At 34.4% G+C, this 9,555-nt stretch overlaps 1 pseudogene across 1 annotated transcript; it reads left to right on the plus strand.

Moving 5' to 3' along the window:
- The first annotated feature begins 6,666 nt into the window (after window positions 1–6,666).
- On the plus strand, window positions 6,667–8,120 carry LOC149545395 (momilactone A synthase-like; annotated as a pseudogene). The gene is made up of 2 exons (XR_016354253.1): window positions 6,667–6,834; window positions 7,276–8,120. The product of XR_016354253.1 is annotated as a momilactone A synthase-like (transcript).
- Window positions 8,121–9,555: the final 1,435 nt, after the last annotated feature.

A 9,555-nucleotide genomic window follows, 5' to 3' on the forward strand; every position in this document is an offset into this window, starting at 1 on the left:
AACTATTACTTGCTACTAAACTACACTTAAATTCTTTCCTACCCCCTCTTATTGTTTCAATCAGGGGTCCACAAATATTGCTAAAACCTCTTATGAACTTTCTGTAAAATCTAGCCAGCCCATGAAAATATCTTACCTTTATCACACTGTTTAGAGTAGGCCATTCAAGGATAGCCTTTAGTTTCTCTAGGTCCATTTTTAGACCTTCTGCTAAAACTACAAATCTAGGTACACCAACTCCTTTACAAAACTAAAATTCTTCAGGTTTATCAACAACTTTTCTTCCCTCAAATTATCAAACACCATGCAAATATGGATCAAATGCTCATCTAATTTCTTACTAAAGATCAAAATATAATCTACATAAGTAATGAAAAAGCAATTACAAACAATGAAAAAAATTACCTAGAAACTCTTAAGTACCTCATCCATGAGCCACATGAAAGTGCTTGATGCATTGGTTAGCCAAAAAGGAATGACTAACGACTTGTACAGTCCTTCCCTTATCTTGAAAGTAGTATTCCACTCATTACTTTCTCTAATATGAATCTAATTGTACTCACTCTTCAAATCTATCTTTGTCAAATACTTAGCTCCACTCAAACATTCCATACTATAATCCATCCTTGGAAATGGAAATCTATACTTGGTTTTGATCTTGTTGATTGTGCAAGAATATTTGGACATCATCTATTCTTCATTCTTCTTTGGTGCTAATGCAGTTGGTACAACATATGGACTCAAACTCTCTTGAATCAACCTCTTCTGCAACAACTCATGAACTTTTGTGTTCAACTCTCCACTTTCTACTAGTGTCATGCTATGTGCTACCTTGTTTTGAAAATTTTCTCTAGGAACTCAATCCATCTGGTGATTGATCTTCCTCGCTGGGGGCAATCCATAAGGTATATTATCTAAAACAATATCAAAAAACTCTCCCAACATATATGCAACTTCTACAAGTACCTCCTCTAATTTTTCATTACTATTTTTTAGAATTATAGAAAAATACATATGCTCACACTTGATACCTTTGAGGAACTCTTTTCCATTGACAAAACATATTCTAGAAACACTAAATACCTTTTCTTCTTTATCCATCAATGACGTCAACTTATGCTTCACTCCATCATTGGTCATAGTGTAGATATTTGCAAGCCTATCATGTATAGCATGTTCGTCAAACTGCCATAGCCTAACTAGCAACATATGGCATATGTCCATAGGTATCATATAACTAAGTACCTCATCTGGGTAACTTCCAATCTTGAACTTCACTGAGCACTGCTCATTGACCATGACCTTGTGGTCATTTTGCACTCAAGCAATATGATATGGATGTGGGTATTTCTGTCTCCTCAGCATCAACTTTGTGACCATCATTTTTGACACCAATTTTCAGTACTTCCACCATGAATGATCACATCACAACACTTACCTTCACATCTGCACCTTGTGCAAAACAAACTCCTTCTTTGATTAGATTCATTTACACCACTCAATAAGGCTCTTCTATTAACTATGACTTCTCCTCTCTTAACATCTTTAGAATGTGATGATCTAGGATCTTCATCAACATGCACAACTCTAGCGTGGATTTCTATTCTTTGATTTGTCCTTCCTTGGCACTGGGAACATTCAAATGCTCTATTCTCTTCTTCTTCGTAGTAAAAAAAATTTCCATAGAAGCCTCCTCTTCCAAATTATTGTCATCTACCTCTTCCTCTCTGATATCTATTATTTTGATCATGAAAATGATTGGAATTATTTTCTCTATTGTTCTAACTACTACTTCTAACCTCATCCTTGTTCTTCTGATCATCATTACGGCCTACATAAGATCATCTGCTAGATCTTCCATCATGACCTCTACCACTGTTCTTTTTGTCAAACTTCTTGCTTAGTTTCTACTTAAAATTTAGGGAAAAAATGGTATGCCTTTTCAATACTGTTCATTTGAACTAGACTCAGCTCACCCTAAATACTTGGCCTTAAACCATTAAGATAATGGGTCTTGTTCATCTTATTAGCTTCTGCATGGCCAATTCTAATGAGAACTCAATAGAATTCTTTGTTATACTCTTAAACTTATTTTCCCACTTGCTTCAACCCTTCCTTTTTATTCAATAGATAAAGCCATAATCCACGGGAATGAATTATCACTTCACTTTAGTTAACATCCAATCCCATCTGGTGATTTTGTCCTTTCCCCTTCTATTTTACTCCAACTAAATCTCCTACCAGCAAATCTTTGCATGTCCCTTTAGTTGATCCTTCACAAAGTTGACCTTATCAGGATCCTTAATATCTTCATGCTCAAATTACTCCACCAATTTATTGATCCAATTGATTAGCTCCCTTGGGTTAAGATTTCCTAAAAATGTGGGAACCTCAAACTTAGGTTTTTTTCCAATCCTGGATGTGGCCTTAAAAAGCCACTCTTCTTGTAAGTTTAAAAGTTCCTCTGCTTATGGAAAAATTTATTCCTCTACATTTTTTTTCTTCCAATTCTTGCATTTTTCTCTGGATGGCTCTGAAACCCTCAAGTGTAACACCTAAAACTCTTATGCCATGCTCTCTTTGTGGAGGCATTTTTGTGCTTTCACTAAAACCCTAGTGCAAATTGCCTCACAATTGGTGATATGCATACACATTCAACCCAAACCATGGTCCTATGCAAAATGCCTCATAGTTGGTGATCTATCCACACACTCAAAAGCTCTAGCTTTGATACCACTTAATAAAGGGTGTTCCCCTTAATACCATAAACACATAACAAAAACAAAGAAACAACAACAAATGTGAGAAAAAAATATGTACTTCTTATTATTGCTATAAATGCAAAATTACATAATTCACAACTACAATATGGTAAACATGGGCGCCTTCATTATAGTAATCTACAAGACTAAGCTATGAACTACCACCAAGAGTTGTTTTAGACAATGTTTGAGCCTTTCTTAAATAGGCAATTTTATGCCACCCAGGAAGGTTCTAGACATTAAAATTTAATACCTGGGGCTAATAGACCCTAACAATATATATAGAGCTAGTTGAATACATTTTTGACATTTATTTTTGAAATTTCAGCCAGCCCATCTTTGGAAGGCCTTAACTCTCAAACCGTTACTCTAATTGATTATTATAACCACTTTTCAAAAATGCCATATCCTAACCTACAAGCTCAGAATTGTGCAAGTGCTCTTCTATTGAGTTTTTGGACCTCATTTGAGTCTTCTAAGGCCTTTAAAATTGAGTTCAACAATTTTTTTCCAAAAATTTTCACCAAAAATTCGTAATAAATTCTCTGATACTTAAGTTGCAGCAATGAGATTTTTGTGGTAGAATTATAATTCTAATATGTTCCTTCATGTCAAAAAATCAAAACACTTTGAGCTCGTATGACAAACTTACTAAAATTAACAAGTTCCTAAAAATAGTAACTTTCGTATCTACTAGCCCTTATTAAAATAGAAAATGCTAAAAATAAAAATAAAATGTTTGGGTGATGCAAGATTCCTCTTACACCCAGATGCTCCTACATCACACATTGACACATTATGGAAATGGATTAGTTCTATAGGAATTGATAATGTCCTCATATCGGCTCCCTTGTACTGAATGTCTATTCCCAAACTTTGCAATAATTTGACTCAAAAAAATTGAAGCACTTCAATAATGGAAGAATCTAATGAAGGCCATTTTGAGTGAAAACAAAGAAATGATGAACTAAATGAACAAAGTTAAAAATGACAGTGAAATAATTGTTGAAGAGGGGCTAAAGCCATCTTTTTGTAACATGCCACAACTTTATTGAAGATTTAGAAGACAGTTGTCACTATATTTCTATACTATACTATGTGTTCCCTCTAGCTAACAAAGAAATATACATAGAATCTATTTTGAGACACATCAAGAACCCACAAACATTACAAATCATTCAAAACATAAAGTATGGTTGCAGAATACTGTTGTTAATCTATTAATTGATATTTAGACTTTAGAGATTTGAAAATATTATATCAAAATGTATATTCAAAAAATCTAGTATTTTGAAGAAGTGTGATATCATTAAATAAAAAATCTTTTATTTTAGATTTTCATATTTATTGCTCCAACAAAATTATTGAATTATTTTTTATTTTTAACAGTTTTTCTCTTTAGAACATTTAATTAACCAAACTTATAGAGATTTTAGATTTTCAAACTCTTTATGTAATTGATAAAAATATAATAAAATTTCTATCCAAATATTAATATTCATATCTTAAATTTCTCTTTATGAATATTAAAATTTATATATATTGTAAATATTCTTATTTACATACATCAACATTTATTTTATTTTTTAGAAATTTAATATTATTAATTTTTTTATGTGTTATATAGTCTTGTTCATTCTTACAATAAATCTTTATGCTTATGAAATGAATGTTGTTTCTAAATAATATTTCCTAAATAATCATGAAATGATTTCTTCTATGATAGCATTTTAAATTATATATATCTGAGAGCAATTTATTTTGCTTAATTTATATATCTTAGTATAAATTAATAATTAATTTAGTTCAATATAATAATAGTTATACGTTAACAAGTATTGAAAAAATAAATCTTAGATTATGTAAACTAAATTTAAAATAAAAAAATTGTTACCAGCAAAATGTGTTTATGTCATGATTTCATGTAGAGAGTTTCTATTTCAAAATTTTAAAGATGCAATATTTTTTGAAGGAAACAATTGAAACTTGAAAACCTTTCTTCTTTTAAAGTCAACTTTGAGATCCAAGATAAACTAAAACCCTTTTTCCTTATTTTCATAAGATTGAATCTTTAAGATTGTACCTCTTGCAAATTCTCACTAGACATTTATGTATCTGATTTGGTTAAGCATTACTAATCTCTGATTTGGTTAAGCATTACTAATCTCTTGCCAATTCTTCACAAATTAAAAGCTATCCATGCCATCTAACAGTTTATTTCAAATTTAAAGTTAAGTGTACAACTTTGCACATCTCTCTTACCCTAATAACCACCACACTAAAGGTAGGTAGGGACTTTGGGGCTCGCACCCCTTGTTATAACTTAATGCAACTTAGTATGTATTTAAAATATAATTGTACAAGTATTTAATTAATTGTATTTTCCAACATATCATAGTTAATAATTATTGATATATTGTAAAATTAATGATTCATTTTCTTAGTCATTATTGGCTAAAGCATGAAAATTGTTTGGAGATTAAGGCGTATGATTGTGAAAACCTTGTGCATGAGGATTGGCATTTGGCTCTGGTTATTAGTAGATCATTTAGTTATGCAATTTTCTAGATTTTGTGTCTTTTATGCATATCCCTCGTGAGTGGAACGGTGTGGCTGATTGTCTGGCTAAATAAGCCTCTGAGCAAGAGCCGGCTTGGAATATTATCCAGCCTGGAATATTATTGATCATAGAATGCTTCGCCTAAATTTATCTCAGATGCTGGTTCAACTTGTGGACCAGGATAAAGCTCTGTGGTTCCCTTTATTTCTTGTGTTGTTTTTATCTCTTTGGTATTCAATAAACTTTTTACCCCTGTTAGTTTAATTTATCCCTCTATAGAACCTCACCTGGGAATACAAAGATGCCATTTACAATTTCTTATAATTGGCAGCAAAAAAATCAACATGTTTTAGGCAACTAAAAAGCGCCAAAGCCTACGAAGGGCAGGCTTTTTTTATAATCAGAATTTCTCCTTATTCATCTTGAGGATCAGCTGGCTGGATAGCAACAGGTTTACTTCTCCGGTGCTGCCAAATTTTCGCTATGAAAAGTCACTGTCGTCCAAAAGCTCAAAGCAGAACAGATTGCGATGTGATGCGACCATTGATAATGGCTTGTAATATTCAAAGCATATTCCGCGAAGAGAAAGACATTAAAAATGTTAGGAACTGTATCACTCTTGTTCTTTACTTCGACATCGAAAATAATATTCCAACAAACTTGTAAGAAAATTGAAAAAGCTTTGAAATCCGCACTTCACAAATGTTGAAACTGCCTTTAAATCCGCATGTCCAATTATGTCCGATTTATTTATTGTACTTGTAATCCACAGCGGAAACTTAAACAGGAGATATGGAGTATCCGAGATAAATAAAAAATGGGCGTAGGAGAAGCTATGCTCTCACAGAATGAAACTTTTTAGTATGGAAAAAGTTTCAAATGTGCAAAGCACGGTGTTTTTTATCTGATTTTTTAATATTTTTACTGTACACTACTCAGATGCAGATCGTATAAAGATCAATTACTGATTTTTTTTTAAAACTGTTGTGTTTTACACAATCTTAGTCAAGGATAATGGCTTCCATATCAGAAAGGGAAGAATGAAGTAATGCACAAAATTCAACTATGTGGAAAGACATATATCGGATTCTGTCATTTCCCGAGAAACGTGGAAATGCTGGGTAACTTTAATTTCTCGCTTTTGTAACGAAATGGAAAAAGAAAACCCTCAAGAAAGCATACTAATTTAATCCCACTTGCGTAACGAAAATTTGAAGATCTATCCATGCCAACGGATGAGATCAAACGGGCGTTTAAGCAATGAATCTACATCAATGTTTTGAGCTTTGATCTGTAAACGCTTACAAGGAATATGTAAAATGTTGTCTGCCTTTTGGTGCTAGAGCTCGACTTAAAACGTGGATAGATAGAGCTTACCAAAATAGTTAACTGGTTTAAAAACCAAGTCCATTGCTCGCTATAAAACCAGCTCTTCCAAAGCTGTTAGTCAAGGATTGATTTGTAATAGTAGAACATGTCTACAAGAGAGGGTGCAGCTGCTTTGTGGAGAAGGTTGGTTTTCGTATAAAGTTTTCTCACTTTTCTAATGTTAATCTAAATGAAATTGTTGTCAGCAAATTAAATTGTGATATTGTATTTTCTCATATTTCAAGTGTAGAGATTCACAAGAATATATCTTTTATGAAACTGAATGATTCGAATGTGCTTAAGAATAGAATTCTCTCCATGAACTCACTCTATTTGTAACAGTACTTACAAAATTTTCGACAAGCTCTGTACTAGCTTATAAAACATAGATCAGTGAATTTGACATTACAAAAATCTATAGAATCGAATCCTTATAACAACATCACAATCTAGAGTTTAATTTTAGACGAATTAATAGCTCCTTCTCTATGTCAGTGAATGCCGAATTTTCTTTTCATAGGCACATAAAAACAGAGTCGTGTATCTCCTTGGAGTATTGTTTACCCCAAATTATATTTTGAACAGGAATCCGTTTGTGAATTGTAGACTGCAAGGCAAGGCTGCAATCATTACAGGTGGATCAGGAGGAATTGGAGCAGCCACTGTTCGGCTGTTCGCACATCATGGAGCAAAAGTAATAATTGCAGACATCGCAGACGATGCTGGTAAGGAATTGGCTCAGTCCCTTTCTCCCTGGGCATCATATGTTCACTGTGATGTTGGCAATGAGGAAGATGTGAGCGGAACCGTGGATTTGGCCATGGAAAAGTACGGACAGCTTGACGTAATGTACAATAATGCAGGAGTCCCCGCGTACCAAAAATTGAGCGCGGCAGAGTATGATATGTCTGATATGTCTGAAGTGATGAATATCAATTTAAAAGGAGTAATGCACGCCATTAAGCATGCAGCCCGTGTTATGATACCCAACAAAAAGGGAAGCATTATCTCTACAACTAGCATTACAGGAATAGTAGGACTTGCTCCTTACTCCTACACTGCATCCAAGCATGCTGTTATTGGGCTGACTAAGAATGGCGCAGCAGAGTTGGGGAAATGTGGTATACGAGTGAATTGTATATCTCCTACCATAGTTGTCACAGATATGCTACTGAAATATATGGGAGTGACCCCTTCAGCAGAGGCAAGGGCCAAGGTGGAGGCGATGGTTCAAGGCGTATCACCCTTAAGGGGAGCGAATCTTAAAGCAGAGGATGTTGCAGAGGCTGCTCTGTATCTGGCCAGTGAGGATTCTAAATATGTAAGCGGTCACAATGTAGTGCTGGATGGGGGTGTGACAGTCATACGAGATGAGAGTGCAGTGTTCGACAAAGAGTAGTGGGTAATCTCTTAGTAAAAAATGCAAACCTGCAGTAGAGATCCTGCAGCTGAAAAGGGTTATAAATCACTGCTGACACCACATCGCACGCAAGAGATATGTATCTCTGAAGTTATTAATTGTAGAAAATTCAGAAGTAATTAATTATTTAAATGTAAATTATTTGTTGTCATCAATTGCATCTGATGAGTAAAGCCTGATCTTTTGACAATAAGTTGTGGAAATGCTATGCATCACTAATGTTACAATTAGTAATATTTAATATCATTTAAAATCTTGTTTTCATCATGTCAAAATATATGTTTTGAAACTCCTTTTAGTGTTGACGATTTGCTAATTTGACTATTTATGTTCAATGTACGATGTTCCAATTCAATCTAATGTTCAAGTATATATTGTTTATATCTTTATATCTTATATTGCAATACATCTTCTCATAACTAGCACTTTAAGTACCATATGTATAGTGACTGATGAAACTTGCACTCACGGAGTTTGAGGTTTTTGGAGAATGTGGAGAAGCGTTGGCTGTCGGCTGGGCTAGGGTTTTTCCCCTAGCCTATTCTTGGTGTGTAATCTTTACTATTTTTCTGTTTTCTATTTGGATTGCTAGCTACTGGACATAATTTGCATCGGTGTTTTTGGAAATCTTCTACAGTCAATTTTGGATTGGGGTTTTATTGTTTGCATGGCAGGGCCTGGGATTTCTTCTCCGTTGGTGAGAACAGATAGCTCTTCTCCAACTATGCATGCAATGCGATCTGAATCGTTTTATTCAGGGGAGAGCTCCAAGCTGAAAAAAGTTAATGGTTGTTTTCCGCGTAGCCATAATCGCCCTATTCTGGTTATTCCTCCAACGGCTGTAATGGAGGACATTGATTATTGGACCAAGCATGCTTTGATATGCAAATTTCTTGGAATCTGGATTTCCCTATCCGCTCTTGAGGCATGGATCTGCCGCTCATGGCAGGTGGAAAGCGATATGGAGATTATGTTGGCGGGGAATAGTTATTTTTTTGTTGTATTCTCTTGCATGTCTGATCGGGATCGTTTTTTTGAAGGAGGCCCTTATTTCTACAATAATGTGGGGTTATTTGTCAAACCTTGGCATTCAGATTTTAATTCTGCTGAGGATCTCCCTTCAACAGTGCCAGTTTGGGTTTGCTTGCCTCATCTTCCCTTGGAATCTTGGCGTGAAGACATCCTTCGACAAATTGCTGCTTTGTTGGGGAAGCCGGCTGCGATCGCACATCAATCCCTCGACAAAAAAGTTATTTCTTATGCTAGAATTTGTGTTGAAATTAATTTGAATAACCCATTACCAAATTCTTCGAAAATTTGTATGGGGGATTTTTCTTGGGTGCACCAGTTAGATTATGAATCTCTCCCTTTTTGTTGCCGGATTTTTCATGAGTATGGTCATTTACTGCGTCAGTGCCCCCTTAACTCAAGTTTCAAAGGAGTGG

The sequence above is a fragment of the Cupressus sempervirens genome, chromosome 7, assembly GCF_028749045.1.
Source record: "Cupressus sempervirens isolate cs-2001-9-10 chromosome 7, ASM2874904v1, whole genome shotgun sequence".
NCBI classification, from domain to species: Eukaryota; Viridiplantae; Streptophyta; class Pinopsida; order Cupressales; family Cupressaceae; genus Cupressus; species Cupressus sempervirens.